Genomic DNA, 18414 nt, shown 5'->3' on the forward strand with positions numbered 1-18414 from the left:
CTAAGCTGTAATATGTTAAATGTATATTGAGGAACCATAATCACTACTACTGGATAATTGATAGGTACAGTAGTTAACTGAAGGGTTGTCCCAACTTGTTCAAATCATTATAATACTACTACTAATAATAGTTAAAAGCAGTGCTCCTTATCAGTCCAGTATGTGTGCAGGTATATGTGCTTACAACCAGCCAATCTTGGTATTGCTGGTTGTAGTACATATACCTGCATACATACTGGACAGTAGGTGGCAATGGTACTGTACACTGACTGTATATGGATGGCAAACAAACTTACCTGAGACTCCCTGTCTCTGCCAGTCTGTCCCTGCATATCTGTCCCCAGTTCTGCTGTCTGTGTGCCATCTGCCCTAGCAGGGGCTAAAATCTGATATCAACTTAGAAGGGACAATTACATGACATTTTCTCAAGAGCAATTCCTGAAAAAACACCAAAAGTAGTGCTGTAACACATAGCCTACGCTGTAATATGTAAAATGTATATTGAGGAACCATAATCACTACTACTGGATAATTGATAGGTACAGTAGTGAACTGAAGGGTTGTACCAACTTGTTCAAATCATTATAATACTACTACTAATAATAGTTAAAGCAGTGTTCCTTATCAGTCCAGTATGTGTGCAGGTATATGTGCTACATACAACCAGCCTTTCTTGGTATTGCTGGTTGTAGTACATATACCTGCATACATACTGGACAGTAGGTGGCAATGGTACTGTACACTGACTGTATATGGGGTGCAACAAACTTACCTGAGACTCCCTGTCTCTGCCAGTCTGTCCCTGCATATCTGTCCCCAGTTCTGCTGTCTGTGTGCCATCTGCCCTGGCAGGGGCTAAAATCGGATATCAACTTTGAAGGGGACAATTACATGACATTTTCTCAAGAGCAATTCCTGAAAAAACACCAAAAGTAGTGCTGAAATATGTTAAATGTATATTGAGGAACCATAATCACTACTACTGGATAATTGATAGGTACAGTAGTTAAAACCAGTTGCATCTCTAGGGGCGCTATTTCATTTTTGGATAAAAAACGTTCCCGTTTTAAGCGCGATATTTTGTCACGAAAAGATGCTCGACTATGCATATTCTTGACAGTTTTGGAAAGCAAAGATTTTGTCTGTAAGTGCCCCAGAACTCATTCTACAGGCGAAACCAAGATGATACGTCAAACAGGAAATGAGCAGAATTTCTGAAGCTCTGTTTTCTAATGTCTCCTTATATGGCTGTGAATGCGACAGGAATAAGCTTAGACCTTCTGCCGTTTCCCCAAGATGTCGGCAGCATTGTGACGTATTTGTAGGCATATCATTGGAAGATTGACCATAAGAGACTACATTTTCCAAGTGTCCGCCTGGTGTCCTGCGTCGAAACTGGTGCGCAAAGCCATGTGCAAGTATTTTTCCATTTGATTGAGAGGGGAAACCATGCTTCCACGAACGATATATCATCGAAGAGATATGTGAAAAACACCTTGAGGATTGATTCTAAACAACGTTTGCCATGTTTTCAGTCGATATTATGGAGTTAATTTGGAAAAAAGTTTGCATTTTGAGGACTGAATTTTCGGGTTTTTTTGGTAGCCAAATGTGATGTACAAAACGGAGCTATTTCTAATACACAAATAATCTTTTTGGAAAAACTGAGCATCTGCTATCTAACAGAGTCTCCTCATTGAAAACATCTGAAGTTCTTCAAAGGTAAATTATTTTATTTGAAGGCTTTTATGTTTTTGTTGAAATGTTGCGTGCTGGATGCTAATGCTAACGCTAAATGCTACGCTAGCTAGCTACTTTTACACAAATTATTGTTTTCCTATGGTTGAGAAGCATATTTTGAAAATCTGAGTTGACAGTGTTGTTTACAAAAGGCTAAGCTTCAGAGATGGCATATTTAGTTCATTTCATTTGCGATTTTCATGAATAGTTAACGTTGCGTTATGGTAATGAGCTTGAGTCTGTATTCACGATCCCGGATCCGGGATGGGGAGATCAGAAAGGTTAACTGAAGGGTTGTCCCAACTTGTTCAAATCATTATAATACTACTACTAATAATAGTTAAAGCAGTGTTCCTTATCAGTCCAGTATGTGTGCAGGTATATGTGCTTACAACCAGCCTTTCTTGGTATTGCTGGTTGTAGTACATATACCTGCATACATACTGGACAGTAGGTGGCAATGGTACTGTACACTGATTGTATATGGGGTGCAACAAACTTACCTGAGACTCCCTGTCTCTACCAGTCTGTCCCTGCATATCTGTCCCCAGTTCTGCTGTCTGTGTGCCATCTGCCCTAGCAGGGGCTAAAATCTGATATCAACTTTGAAGGGGACAATTACATGACATTTTCTCAAGCGCAATTCCTGAAAAAACACCAAAAGTAGTGCTGTAACACATAGCCTAAGCTGTAATATGTTAAATGTATATTGAGGAACCATAATCACTACTACTGGATAATTGATAGGTACAGTAGTTAACTGAAGGGTTGTCCCAACTTGTTCAAATCATTATAAAACTACTACTAATAATAGTTAAAGCAGTGTTCCTTATCAGTCCAGTATGTGTGCAGGTATATGTGCTACATACAACCAGCCTTTCTTGGTATTGCTGGTTGTAGTACATATACCTGCATACATACTGGACAGTAGGTGGCAATGGTACTGTACACTGACTGTATATGGGGTGCAACAAACTTACCTGAGACTCCCTGTCTCTGCCAGTCTGTCCCTGCATATCTGTCCCCAGTTCTGCTGTCTGTGTGCAGTCTGCCCTAGCAGGGGCTAAAATCTGATATCAACTTAGAAGGGACAATTACATGACATTTTCTCAAGAGCAATTCCTGAAAAAACACCAAAAGTAGTGCTGTAACACATAGCCTACGCTGTAATATGTTAAATGTATATTGAGGAACCATAATCACTACTACTGGATAATTGATAGGTACAGTAGTTAACTGAAGGGTTGTCCCAACTTGTTCAAATCATTATAATACTACTACTAATAATAGTTAAAAGCAGTGTTCCTTATCAGTCCAGTATGTGTGCAGGTATATGTGCTTACAACCAGCCAATCTTGGTATTGCTGGTTGTAGTACATATACCTGCATACATACTGGACAGTAGGTGGCAATGGTACTGTACAGTCTGTCCCTGCATATCTGTCCCCAGTTCTGCTGTCTGTGTGCAGTCTGCCCTAGCAGGGGCTAAAATCTGATATCAACTTTGAAGGGGACAATTACATGACATTTTCTCAAGAGCAATTCCTGAAAAAACACCAAAAGTAGTGCTATAATATGTTAAATGTATATTGAGGAACCATAATCACTAGTTCTGGATAATTGATAGGTACAGTAGTTAACTGAAGGGTTGTCCCAACTTGTTCAAATCATTATAATACTACTACTAATAATAGTTAAAGCAGTGTTCCTTATCAGTCCAGTATGTATGCAGGTATATGTGCTACATACAACCAGCCTTTCTTGGTATTGCTGGTTGTAGTACATATACCGGCATACATACTGGACAGTAGGTGGCAATGGTACTGTACACTGACTGTATATGGGGTGCAACAAACTTACCTGAGACTCCCTGTCTCTACCAGTCTGTCCCCAGTTCTGCTGTCTGTGTGCCATCTGCCCTAGCAGGGGCTAAAATCTGATATCAACTTAGAAGGGACAATTACATGACATTTTCTCAAGAGCAATTTCTGAAAAAACACCAAAAGTAGTGCTGTAACACATAGCCTACGCTGTAATATGTTAAATGTATATTGAGGAACCATAATCACTACTACTGGATAATTGATAGGTACAGTAGTTAACTGAAGGGTTGTCCCAACTTGTTCAAATCATTATAATACTACTACTAATAATAGTTAAAGCAGTGTTCCTTATCAGTCCAGTATGTATGCAGGTATATGTGCTTTACAACCAGCCTTTCTTGGTATTGCTGGTTGTAGTACATATACCTGCATACATACCGGACAGTAGGTGGCAATGGTACTGTACACTGACTGTATATGGGGTGCAACAAACTTACCTGAGACTCCCTGTCTCTACCAGTCTGTCCCCAGTTCTGCTGTCTGTGTGCCATCTGCCCTAGCAGGGGCTAAAATCTGATATCAACTTTGAAGGGGACAATTACATGACATTTTCTCAAGAGCAATTCCTGAAAAAACACCAAAAGTAGTGCTATAATATGTTAAATGTATATTGAGGAACCATAATCACTAGTTCTGGATAATTGATAGGTACAGTAGTTAACTGAAGGGTTGTCCCAACTTGTTCAAATCATTATAATACTACTACTAATAATAGTTAAAGCAGTGTTCCTTATCAGTCCAGTATGTATGCAGGTATATGTGCTACATACAACCAGCCTTTCTTGGTATTGCTGGTTGTAGTACATATACCGGCATACATACTGGACAGTAGGTGGCAATGGTACTGTACACTGACTGTATATGGATGGCAAACAAACTTACCTGAGACTCCCTGACTCTGCCAGTCTGTCCCTGCATATCTGTCCCCAGTTCTGCTCTCTGTGTGCCATCTGCCCTAGCAGGGGCTAAAATCGGATATCAACTTAGAAGGGACAATTACATGACATTTTCTCAAGAGCAATTCCTGAAAAAACACCAAAAGTAGTGCTGTAACACATAGCCTACGCTGTAATATGTTAAATGTATATTGAGGAACCATAATCACTACTACTGGATAATTGATAGGTACAGTAGTTAACTGAAGGGTTGTCCCAACTTGTTCAAATCATTATAATACTACTACTTATAATAGTTAAAGCAGTGTTCCTTATCAGTCCAGTATGTATGCAGGTATATGTGCTTTACAACCAGCCTTTCTTGGTATTGCTGGTTGTAGTACATATACCTGCATACATACCGGACAGTAGGTGGCAATGGTACTGTACACTGACTGTATATGGGGTGCAACAAACTTACCTGAGACTCCCTGTCTCTACCAGTCTGTCCCCAGTTCTGCTGTCTGTGTGCCATCTGCCCTAGCAGGGGCTAAAATCTGATATCAACTTAGAAGGGACAATTACATGACATTTTCTCAAGAGCAATTCCTGAAAAAACACCAAAAGTAGTGCTGTAACACATAGCCTACGCTGTAATATGTTAAATGTATATTGAGGAACCATAATCACTACTACTGGATAATTGATAGGTACAGTAGTTAACTGAAGGGTTGTCCCAACTTGTTCAAATCATTATAATACTACTACTTATAATAGTTAAAGCAGTGTTCCTTATCAGTCCAGTATGTATGCAGGTATATGTGCTTTACAACCAGCCTTTCTTGGTATTGCTGGTTGTAGTACATATACCTGCATACATACCGGACAGTAGGTGGCAATGGTACTGTACACTGACTGTATATGGGGTGCAACAAACTTACCTGAGACTCCCTGTCTCTACCAGTCTGTCCCCAGTTCTGCTGTCTGTGTGCCATCTGCCCTAGCAGGGGCTAAAATCTGATATCAACTTAGAAGGGACAATTACATGACATTTTCTCAAGAGCAATTCCTGAAAAAACACCAAAAGTAGTGCTGTAACACATAGCCTACGCTGTAATATGTTAAATGTATATTGAGGAACCATAATCACTACTACTGGATAATTGATAGGTACAGTAGTTAACTGAAGGGTTGTCCCAACTTGTTCAAATCATTATAATACTACTACTTATAATAGTTAAAGCAGTGTTCCTTATCAGTCCAGTATGTATGCAGGTATATGTGCTTTACAACCAGCCTTTCTTGGTATTGCTGGTTGTAGTACATATACCTGCATACATACCGGACAGTAGGTGGCAATGGTACTGTACACTGACTGTATATGGGGTGCAACAAACTTACCTGAGACTCCCTGTCTCTACCAGTCTGTCCCCAGTTCTGCTGTCTGTGTGCCATCTGCCCTAGCAGGGGCTAAAATCTGATATCAACTTAGAAGGGACAATTACATGACATTTTCTCAAGAGCAATTCCTGAAAAAACACCAAAAGTAGTGCTGTAACACATAGCCTACGCTGTAATATGTTAAATGTATATTGAGGAACCATAATCACTACTACTGGATAATTGATAGGTACAGTAGTTAACTGAAGGGTTGTCCCAACTTGTTCAAATCATTATAATACTACTACTTATAATAGTTAAAGCAGTGTTCCTTATCAGTCCAGTATGTATGCAGGTATATGTGCTTTACAACCAGCCTTTCTTGGTATTGCTGGTTGTAGTACATATACCTGCATACATACCGGACAGTAGGTGGCAATGGTACTGTACACTGACTGTATATGGGGTGCAACAAACTTACCTGAGACTCCCTGTCTCTACCAGTCTGTCCCCAGTTCTGCTGTCTGTGTGCCATCTGCCCTAGCAGGGGCTAAAATCTGATATCAACTTAGAAGGGACAATTACATGACATTTTCTCAAGAGCAATTCCTGAAAAAACACCAAAAGTAGTGCTGTAACACATAGCCTACGCTGTAATATGTTAAATGTATATTGAGGAACCATAATCACTACTACTGGATAATTGATAGGTACAGTAGTTAACTGAAGGGTTGTCCCAACTTGTTCAAATCATTATAATACTACTACTAATAATAGTTAAAGCAGTGTTCCTTATCAGTCCAGTATGTATGCAGGTATATGTGCTTTACAACCAGCCTTTCTTGGTATTGCTGGTTGTAGTACATATACCTGCATACATACCGGACAGTAGGTGGCAATGGTACTGTACACTGACTGTATATGGGGTGCAACAAACTTACCTGAGACTCCCTGTCTCTACCAGTCTGTCCCCAGTTCTGCTGTCTGTGTGCCATCTGCCCTAGCAGGGGCTAAAATCTGATATCAACTTTGAAGGGGACAATTACATGACATTTTCTCAAGAGCAATTCCTGAAAAAACACCAAAAGTAGTGCTATAATATGTTAAATGTATATTGAGGAACCATAATCACTAGTTCTGGATAATTGATAGGTACAGTAGTTAACTGAAGGGTTGTCCCAACTTGTTCAAATCATTATAATACTACTACTAATAATAGTTAAAGCAGTGTTCCTTATCAGTCCAGTATGTATGCAGGTATATGTGCTACATACAACCAGCCTTTCTTGGTATTGCTGGTTGTAGTACATATACCGGCATACATACTGGACAGTAGGTGGCAATGGTACTGTACACTGACTGTATATGGATGGCAAACAAACTTACCTGAGACTCCCTGACTCTGCCAGTCTGTCCTTGCATATCTGTCCCCAGTTCTGCTCTCTGTGTGCCATCTGCCCTAGCAGGGGCTAAAATCGGATATCAACTTAGAAGGGACAATTACATGACATTTTCTCAAGAGCAATTCCTGAAAAAACACCAAAAGTAGTGCTGTAACACATAGCCTACGCTGTAATATGTTAAATGTATATTGAGGAACCATAATCACTACTACTGGATAATTGATAGGTACAGTAGTTAACTGAAGGGTTGTCCCAACTTGTTCAAATCATTATAATACTACTACTAATAATAGTTAAAGCAGTGTTCCTTATCAGTCCAGTATGTATGCAGGTATATGTGCTTTACAACCAGCCTTTCTTGGTATTGCTGGTTGTAGTACATATACCTGCATACATACCGGACAGTAGGTGGCAATGGTACTGTACACTGACTGTATATGGGGTGCAACAAACTTACCTGAGACTCCCTGTCTCTACCAGTCTGTCCCCAGTTCTGCTGTCTGTGTGCCATCTGCCCTAGCAGGGGCTAAAATCTGATATCAACTTAGAAGGGACAATTACATGACATTTTCTCAAGAGCAATTCCTGAAAAAACACCAAAAGTAGTGCTGTAACACATAGCCTACGCTGTAATATGTTAAATGTATATTGAGGAACCATAATCACTACTACTGGATAATTGATAGGTACAGTAGTTAACTGAAGGGTTGTCCCAACTTGTTCAAATCATTATAATACTACTACTAATAATAGTTAAAGCAGTGTTCCTTATCAGTCCAGTATGTATGCAGGTATATGTGCTTTACAACCAGCCTTTCTTGGTATTGCTGGTTGTAGTACATATACCTGCATACATACCGGACAGTAGGTGGCAATGGTACTGTACACTGACTGTATATGGGGTGCAACAAACTTACCTGAGACTCCCTGTCTCTACCAGTCTGTCCCCAGTTCTGCTGTCTGTGTGCCATCTGCCCTAGCAGGGGCTAAAATCTGATATCAACTTTGAAGGGGACAATTACATGACATTTTCTCAAGAGCAATTCCTGAAAAAACACCAAAAGTAGTGCTATAATATGTTAAATGTATATTGAGGAACCATAATCACTAGTTCTGGATAATTGATAGGTACAGTAGTTAACTGAAGGGTTGTCCCAACTTGTTCAAATCATTATAATACTACTACTAATAATAGTTAAAGCAGTGTTCCTTATCAGTCCAGTATGTATGCAGGTATATGTGCTACATACAACCAGCCTTTCTTGGAATTGCTGGTTGTAGTACATATACCTGCATACATACTGGACAGTAGGTGGCAATGGTACTGTACACTGACTGTATATGGATGGCAAACAAACTTACCTGAGACTCCCTGACTCTGCCAGTCTGTCCCTGCATATCTGTCCCCAGTTCTGCTCTCTGTGTGCCATCTGCCCTAGCAGGGGCTAAAATCGGATATCAACTTAGAAGGGACAATTACATGACATTTTCTCAAGAGCAATTCCTGAAAAAACACCAAAAGTAGTGCTGTAACACATAGCCTACGCTGTAATATGTTAAATGTATATTGAGGAACCATAATCACTACTACTGGATAATTGATAGGTACAGTAGTTAACTGAAGGGTTGTCCCAACTTGTTCAAATCATTATAATACTACTACTAATAATAGTTAAAGCAGTGTTCCTTATCAGTCCAGTATGTATGCAGGTATATGTGCTTTACAACCAGCCTTTCTTGGTATTGCTGGTTGTAGTACATATACCTGCATACATACCGGACAGTAGGTGGCAATGGTACTGTACACTGACTGTATATGGGGTGCAACAAACTTACCTGAGACTCCCTGTCTCTACCAGTCTGTCCCCAGTTCTGCTGTCTGTGTGCCATCTGCCCTAGCAGGGGCTAAAATCTGATATCAACTTTGAAGGGGACAATTACATGACATTTTCTCAAGAGCAATTCCTGAAAAAACACCAAAAGTAGTGCTATAATATGTTAAATGTATATTGAGGAACCATAATCACTAGTTCTGGATAATTGATAGGTACAGTAGTTAACTGAAGGGTTGTCCCAACTTGTTCAAATCATTATAATACTACTACTAATAATAGTTAAAGCAGTGTTCCTTATCAGTCCAGTATGTATGCAGGTATATGTGCTACATACAACCAGCCTTTCTTGGTATTGCTGGTTGTAGTACATATACCGGCATACATACTGGACAGTAGGTGGCAATGGTACTGTACACTGACTGTATATGGATGGCAAACAAACTTACCTGAGACTCCCTGACTCTGCCAGTCTGTCCTTGCATATCTGTCCCCAGTTCTGCTCTCTGTGTGCCATCTGCCCTAGCAGGGGCTAAAATCGGATATCAACTTAGAAGGGACAATTACATGACATTTTCTCAAGAGCAATTCCTGAAAAAACACCAAAAGTAGTGCTGTAACACATAGCCTACGCTGTAATATGTTAAATGTATATTGAGGAACCATAATCACTACTACTGGATAATTGATAGGTACAGTAGTTAACTGAAGGGTTGTCCCAACTTGTTCAAATCATTATAATACTACTACTAATAATAGTTAAAGCAGTGTTCCTTATCAGTCCAGTATGTATGCAGGTATATGTGCTTTACAACCAGCCTTTCTTGGTATTGCTGGTTGTAGTACATATACCTGCATACATACCGGACAGTAGGTGGCAATGGTACTGTACACTGACTGTATATGGGGTGCAACAAACTTACCTGAGACTCCCTGTCTCTACCAGTCTGTCCCCAGTTCTGCTGTCTGTGTGCCATCTGCCCTAGCAGGGGCTAAAATCTGATATCAACTTTGAAGGGGACAATTACATGACATTTTCTCAAGAGCAATTCCTGAAAAAACACCAAAAGTAGTGCTATAATATGTTAAATGTATATTGAGGAACCATAATCACTAGTTCTGGATAATTGATAGGTACAGTAGTTAACTGAAGGGTTGTCCCAACTTGTTCAAATCATTATAATACTACTACTAATAATAGTTAAAGCAGTGTTCCTTATCAGTCCAGTATGTATGCAGGTATATGTGCTACATACAACCAGCCTTTCTTGGTATTGCTGGTTGTAGTACATATACCGGCATACATACTGGACAGTAGGTGGCAATGGTACTGTACACTGACTGTATATGGATGGCAAACAAACTTACCTGAGACTCCCTGACTCTGCCAGTCTGTCCCTGCATATCTGTCCCCAGTTCTGCTCTCTGTGTGCCATCTGCCCTAGCAGGGGCTAAAATCGGATATCAACTTAGAAGGGACAATTACATGACATTTTCTCAAGAGCAATTCCTGAAAAAACACCAAAAGTAGTGCTGTAACACATAGCCTACGCTGTAATATGTTAAATGTATATTGAGGAACCATAATCACTACTACTGGATAATTGATAGGTACAGTAGTTAACTGAAGGGTTGTCCCAACTTGTTCAAATCATTATAATACTACTACTAATAATAGTTAAAGCAGTGTTCCTTATCAGTCCAGTATGTATGCAGGTATATGTGCTTTACAACCAGCCTTTCTTGGTATTGCTGGTTGTAGTACATATACCTGCATACATACCGGACAGTAGGTGGCAATGGTACTGTACACTGACTGTATATGGGGTGCAACAAACTTACCTGAGACTCCCTGTCTCTACCAGTCTGTCCCCAGTTCTGCTGTCTGTGTGCCATCTGCCCTAGCAGGGGCTAAAATCTGATATCAACTTTGAAGGGGACAATTACATGACATTTTCTCAAGAGCAATTCCTGAAAAAACACCAAAAGTAGTGCTATAATATGTTAAATGTATATTGAGGAACCATAATCACTAGTTCTGGATAATTGATAGGTACAGTAGTTAACTGAAGGGTTGTCCCAACTTGTTCAAATCATTATAATACTACTACTAATAATAGTTAAAGCAGTGTTCCTTATCAGTCCAGTATGTATGCAGGTATATGTGCTACATACAACCAGCCTTTCTTGGTATTGCTGGTTGTAGTACATATACCGGCATACATACTGGACAGTAGGTGGCAATGGTACTGTACACTGACTGTATATGGATGGCAAACAAACTTACCTGAGACTCCCTGTCTCTGCCAGTCTGTCCCTGCATATCTGTCCCCAGTTCTGCTGTCTGTGTGCCATCTGCCCTAGCAGGGGCTAAAATCTGATATCAACTTTGAAGGGGACAATTACATGACATTTTCTCAAGAGCAATTCCTGAAAAAACACCAAAAGTAGTGCTGTAACACATAGCCTACGCTGTAATATGTTAAATGTATATTGAGGAACCATAATCACTACTACTGGATAATTGATAGGTACAGTAGTGAACTGAAGGGTTGTCCCAACTTGTTCAAATCATTATAATACTACTACTAATAATAGTTAAAAGCAGTGCTCCTTATCAGTCCAGTATGTGTGCAGGTATATGTGCTTACACCCAGCCTTTCTTGGTATTGCTGGTTGTAGTACATATACCTGCATACATACTGGACTGATAAGGAACACTGCTTTAACTATTATTAGTAGTAGTATTATAATGATTTGAACAAGTTGGGACAACCCTTCAGTTAACCTTTCTGATCTCCCCATCCCGGATCCGGGATCGTGAATACAGACTCAAGCTCATTACCATAACGCAACGTTAACTATTCATGAAAATCGCAAATGAAATGAACTAAATATGCCATCTCTGAAGCTTAGCCTTTTGTAAACAACACTGTCAACTCAGATTTTCAAAATATGCTTCTCAACCATAGGAAAACAATAATTTGTGTAAAAGTAGCTAGCTAGCGTAGCATTTAGCGTTAGCATTAGCATCCAGCACGCAACATTTCAACAAAAACATAAAAGCCTTCAAATAACATAATTTACCTTTGAAGAACTTCAGATGTTTTCAATGAGGAGACTCTCAGTTAGATAGCAGATGCTCAGTTTTTCCAAAAAGATTCTTTGTGTATTAGAAATAGCTCCGTTTTGTACATCACATTTGGCTACCAAAAAAACCCGAAAATTCAGTCCTCAAAACGCAAACTTTTTTCCAAATTAACTCCATAATATCGACTGAAAACATGGCAAACGTTGTTTAGAATCAATCCTCAAGGTGTTTTTCACATATCTCTTCGATGATATATCGTTCGTGGAAGCATGGTTTCCCCTCTCAATCAAATGGAAAAATACTTGCACATGGCTTTGCGCACCAGTTTCGACGCAGGACACCAGGCGGACACTTGGAAAATGTAGTCTCTTATGGTCAATCTTCCAATGATATGCCTACAAATACGTCACAATGCTGCCGACATCTTGGGGAAACGGCAGAAGGTCTAAGCTTATTCCTGTCGCATTCACAGCCATATAAGGAGACATTAGAAAACAGAGCTTCAGAAATTCTGCTCATTTCCTGTTTGACGTATCATCTTGGTTTCGCCTGTAGAATGAGTTCTGGGGCACTTACAGACAAAATCTTTGCTTTCCAAAACTGTCAAGAATATGCATAGTCGAGCATCTTTTCGTGACAAAATATCGCGCTTAAAACGGGAACGTTTTTTATCCAAAAATGAAATAGCGCCCCTAGAGATGCAACTGGTTTTAACTACTGTACCTATCAATTATCCAGTAGTAGTGATTATGGTTCCTCAATATACATTTAACATATTTCAGCACTACTTTTGGTGTTTTTTCAGGAATTGCTCTTGAGAAAATGTCATGTAATTGTCCCCTTCAAAGTTGATATCCGATTTTAGCCCCTGCCAGGGCAGATGGCACACAGACAGCAGAACTGGGGACAGATATGCAGGGACAGACTGGCAGAGTCAGGGAGTCTCAGGTAAGTTTGTTTGCCATCCATATACAGTCAGTGTACAGTACCATTGCCACCTACATGTACTACAACCAGCAATACCAAGAAAGGCTGGTTGTATGTAGCACATATACCTGCACACATACTGGACTGATAAGGAGCACTGCTTTTAACTATTATTAGTAGTAGTATTATAATGATTTGAACAAGTTGGGACAACCCTTCAGTTAACTACTGTACCTATCAATTATCCAGTAGTAGTGATTATGGTTCCTCAATATACATTTAACATATTACAGCGTAGGCTATGTGTTACAGCACTACTTTTGGTGTTTTTTCAGGAATTGCTCTTGAGAAAATGTCATGTAATTGTCCCTTCTAAGTTGATATCAGATTTTAGCCCCTGCTAGGGCAGACTGCACACAGACAGCAGAACTGGGGACAGATATGCAGGGACAGACTGGCAGAGACAGGGAGTCTCAGGTAAGTTTGTTGCACCCCATATACAGTCAGTGTACAGTACCATTGCCACCTACTGTCCAGTATGTATGCAGGTATATGTACTACAACCAGCAATACCAAGAAAGGCTGGTTGTATGTAGCACATATACCTGCACACATACTGGACTGATAAGGAACACTGCTTTAACTATTATTAGTAGTAGTTTTATAATGATTTGAACAAGTTGGGACAACCCTTCAGTTCACTACTGTACCTATCAATTATCCAGTAGTAGTGATTATGGTTCCTCAATATACATTTAACATATTACAGCTTAGGCTATGTGTTACAGCACTACTTTTGGTGTTTTTTCAGGAATTGCTCTTGAGAAAATGTCATGTAATTGTCCCCTTCAAAGTTGATATCCGATTTTAGCCCCTGCTAGGGCAGATGGCACACAGACAGCAGAACTGGGGACAGATATGCAGGGACAGACTGGTAGAGACAGGGAGTCTCAGGTAAGTTTGTTGCACCCCATATACAGTCAGTGTACAGTACCATTGCCACCTACTGTCCAGTATGTATGCAGGTATATGTACTACAACCAGCAATACCAAGAAAGGCTGGTTGTATGTAGCACATATACCTGCACACATACTGGACTGATAAGGAGCACTGCTTTTAACTATTATTAGTAGTAGTATTATAATGATTTGAACAAGTTGGGACAACCCTTCAGTTAACTACTGTACCTATCAATTATCCAGTAGTAGTGATTATGGTTCCTCAATATACATTTAACATATTACAGCGTAGGCTATGTGTTACAGCACTACTTTTGGTGTTTTTTCAGGAATTGCTCTTGAGAAAATGTCATGTAATTGTCCCTTCTAAGTTGATATCAGATTTTAGCCCCTGCTAGGGCAGACTGCACACAGACAGCAGAACTGGGGACAGATATGCAGGGACAGACTGGCAGAGACAGGGAGTCTCAGGTAAGTTTGTTGCACCCCATATACAGTCAGTGTACAGTACCATTGCCACCTACTGTCCAGTATGTATGCAGGTATATGTACTACAACCAGCAATACCAAGAAAGGCTGGTTGTATGTAGCACATATACCTGCACACATACTGGACTGATAAGGAACACTGCTTTAACTATTATTAGTAGTAGTTTTATAATGATTTGAACAAGTTGGGACAACCCTTCAGTTCACTACTGTACCTATCAATTATCCAGTAGTAGTGATTATGGTTCCTCAATATACATTTAACATATTACAGCTTAGGCTATGTGTTACAGCACTACTTTTGGTGTTTTTTCAGGAATTGCTCTTGAGAAAATGTCATGTAATTGTCCCCTTCAAAGTTGATATCCGATTTTAGCCCCTGCTAGGGCAGATGGCACACAGACAGCAGAACTGGGGACAGATATGCAGGGACAGACTGGTAGAGACAGGGAGTCTCAGGTAAGTTTGTTGCACCCCATATACAGTCAGTGTACAGTACCATTGCCACCTACTGTCCAGTATGTATGCAGGTATATGTACTACAACCAGCAATACCAAGAAAGGCTGGTTGTATGTAGCACATATACCTGCACACATACTGGACTGATAAGGAGCACTGCTTCTAACTATTATTAGTAGTAGTATTATAATGATTTGAACAAGTTGGGACAACCCTTCAGTTAACTACTGTACCTATCAATTATCCAGTAGTAGTGATTATGGTTCCTCAATATACATTTAACATATTACAGCGTAGGCTATGTGTTACAGCACTACTTTTGGTGTTTTTTCAGGAATTGCTCTTGAGAAAATGTCATGTAATTGTCCCCTTCAAAGTTGATATCAGATTTTAGCCCCTGCTAGGGCAGATGGCACACAGACAGCAGAACTGGGGACAAATATGCAGGGACAGACTGGCAGAGACAGGGAGTCTCAGGTAAGTTTGTTGCACCCCATATAGAGTCAGTGTACAGTACCATTGCCACCTACTGTCCAGTATGTATGCAGGTATATGTACTACAACCAGCAATACCAAGAAAGGCTGGTTGTATGTAGCACATATACCTGCACACATACTGGACTGATAAGGAACACTGCTTTAACTATTATTAGTAGTAGTATTATAATGATTTGAACAAGTTGGGACAACCCTTCAGTTCACTACTGTACCTATCAATTATCCAGTAGTAGTGATTATGGTTCCTCAATATACATTTAACATATTACAGCGTAGGCTATGTGTTACAGCACTACTTTTGGTGTTTTTTCAGGAATTGCTCTTGAGAAAATGTCATGTAATTGTCCCCTTCAAAGTTGATATCAGATTTTAGCCCCTGCTAGGGCAGATGGCACACAGACAGCAGAACTGGGGACAGATATGCAGGGACAGACTGGCAGAGACAGGGAGTCTCAGGTAAGTTTGTTGCACCCCATATAGAGTCAGTGTACAGTACCATTGCCACCTACTGTCCAGTATGTATGCAGGTATATGTACTACAACCAGCAATACCAAGATTGGCTGGTTGTAAGCACATATACCTGCACACATACTGGACTGATAAGGAACACTGCTTTAACTATTATTAGTAGTAGTATTATAATGATTTGAACAAGTTGGGACAACCCTTCAGTTCACTACTGTACCTATCAATTATCCAGTAGTAGTGATTATGGTTCCTCAATATACATTTTACATATTACAGCGTAGGCTATGTGTTACAGCACTACTTTTGGTGTTTTTTCAGGAATTGCTCTTGAGAAAATGTCATGTAATTGTCCCCTTCTAAGTTGATATCAGATTTTAGCCCCTGCTAGGGCAGATGGCACACAGACAGCAGAACTGGGGACAGATATGCAGGGACAGACTGGCAGAGACAGGGAGTCTCAGGTAAGTTTGTTGCACCCCATATACAGTCAGTGTACAGTACCATTGCCACCTACTGTCCAGTATGTATGCAGGTATATGTACTACAACCAGCAATACCAAGATTGGCTGGTTGTAAGCACATATACCTGCACACATACTGGACTGATAAGGAACACTGCTTTTAACTATTATTAGTAGTAGTATTATAATGATTTGAACAAGTTGGGACAACCCTTCAGTTCACTACTGTACCTATCAATTATCCAGTAGTAGTGATTATGGTTCCTCAATATACATTTAACATATTACAGCTTAGGCTATGTGTTACAGCACTACTTTTGGTGTTTTTTCAGGAATTGCGCTTGAGAAAATGTCATGTAATTGTCCCCTTCAAAGTTGATATCAGATTTTAGCCCCTGCTAGGGCAGACTGCACACAGACAGCAGAACTGGGGACAGATATGCAGGGACAGACTGGCAGAGACAGGGAGTCTCAGGTAAGTTTGTTGCACCCCATATACAGTCAGTGTACAGTACCATTGCCACCTACTGTCCAGTATGTATGCAGGTATATGTACTACAACCAGCAATACCAAGAAAGGCTGGTTGTATGTAGCACATATACCTGCACACATACTGGACTGATAAGGAACACTGCTTTTAACTATTATTAGTAGTAGTAGTATAATGATTTGAACAAGTTGGGACAACCCTTCAGTTAACCTTTCTGATCTCCCCATCCCGGATCTGGGATCGTGAATACAGACTCAAGCTCATTACCATAACGCAATGTTAACTATTCATGAAAATCGCAAATGAAATGAACTAAATATGCCATCTCTGAAGCTTAGCCTTTTGTAAACAACACTGTCAACTCAGATTTTCAAAATATGCTTCTCAACCATAGGAAAACAATAATTTGTGTAAAAGTAGCTAGCTAGCGTAGCATTTAGCGTTAGCATTAGCATCCAGCACGCAACATTTCAACAAAAACATAAAAGCCTTCAAATAAAATAATTTACCTTTGAAGAACTTCAGATGTTTTCAATGAGGAGACTCTCAGTTAGATAGCAGATGCTCAGTTTTTCCAAAAATATTCTTTGTGTATTAGAAATAGCTCCGTTTTGTACATCACATTTGGCTACCAAAAAAACCCGAAAATTCAGTCCTCAAAACGCAAACTTTTTTCCAAATTAACTCCATAATATCGACTGAAAACATGGCAAACGTTGTTTAGAATCAATCCTCAAGGTGTTTTTCACATATCTCTTCGATGATATATCGTTCGTGGAAGCATGGTTTCCCCTCTCAATCAAATGGAAAAATACTTGCACATGGCTTTGCGCACCAGTTTCGACGCAGGACACCAGGCGGACACTTGGAAAATGTAGTCTCTTATGGTCAATCTTCCAATGATATGCCTACAAATACGTCACAATGCTGCCGACATCTTGGGGAAACGGCAGAAGGTCTAAGCTTATTCCTGTCGCATTCACAGCCATATAAGGAGACATTAGAAAACAGAGCTTCAGAAATTCTGCTCATTTCCTGTTTGACGTATCATCTTGGTTTCGCCTGTAGAATGAGTTCTGGGGCACTTACAGACAAAATCTTTGCTTTCCAAAACTGTCAAGAATATGCATAGTCGAGCATCTTTTCGTGACAAAATATCGCGCTTAAAACGGGAACGTTTTTTATCCAAAAATGAAATAGCGCCCCTAGAGATGCAACTGGTTTTAACTACTGTACCTATCAATTATCCAGTAGTAGTGATTATGGTTCCTCAATATACATTTAACATATTTCAGCACTACTTTTGGTGTTTTTTCAGGAATTGCTCTTGAGAAAATGTCATGTAATTGTCCCCTTCAAAGTTGATATCCGATTTTAGCCCCTGCCAGGGCAGATGGCACACAGACAGCAGAACTGGGGACAGATATGCAGGGACAGACTGGCAGAGTCAGGGAG

This window comes from Oncorhynchus mykiss, chromosome 8, assembly GCF_057628025.1.
Source record: "Oncorhynchus mykiss isolate SJ-2025 chromosome 8, ASM5762802v1, whole genome shotgun sequence".
NCBI lineage: Eukaryota > Metazoa > Chordata > Actinopteri > Salmoniformes > Salmonidae > Oncorhynchus > Oncorhynchus mykiss.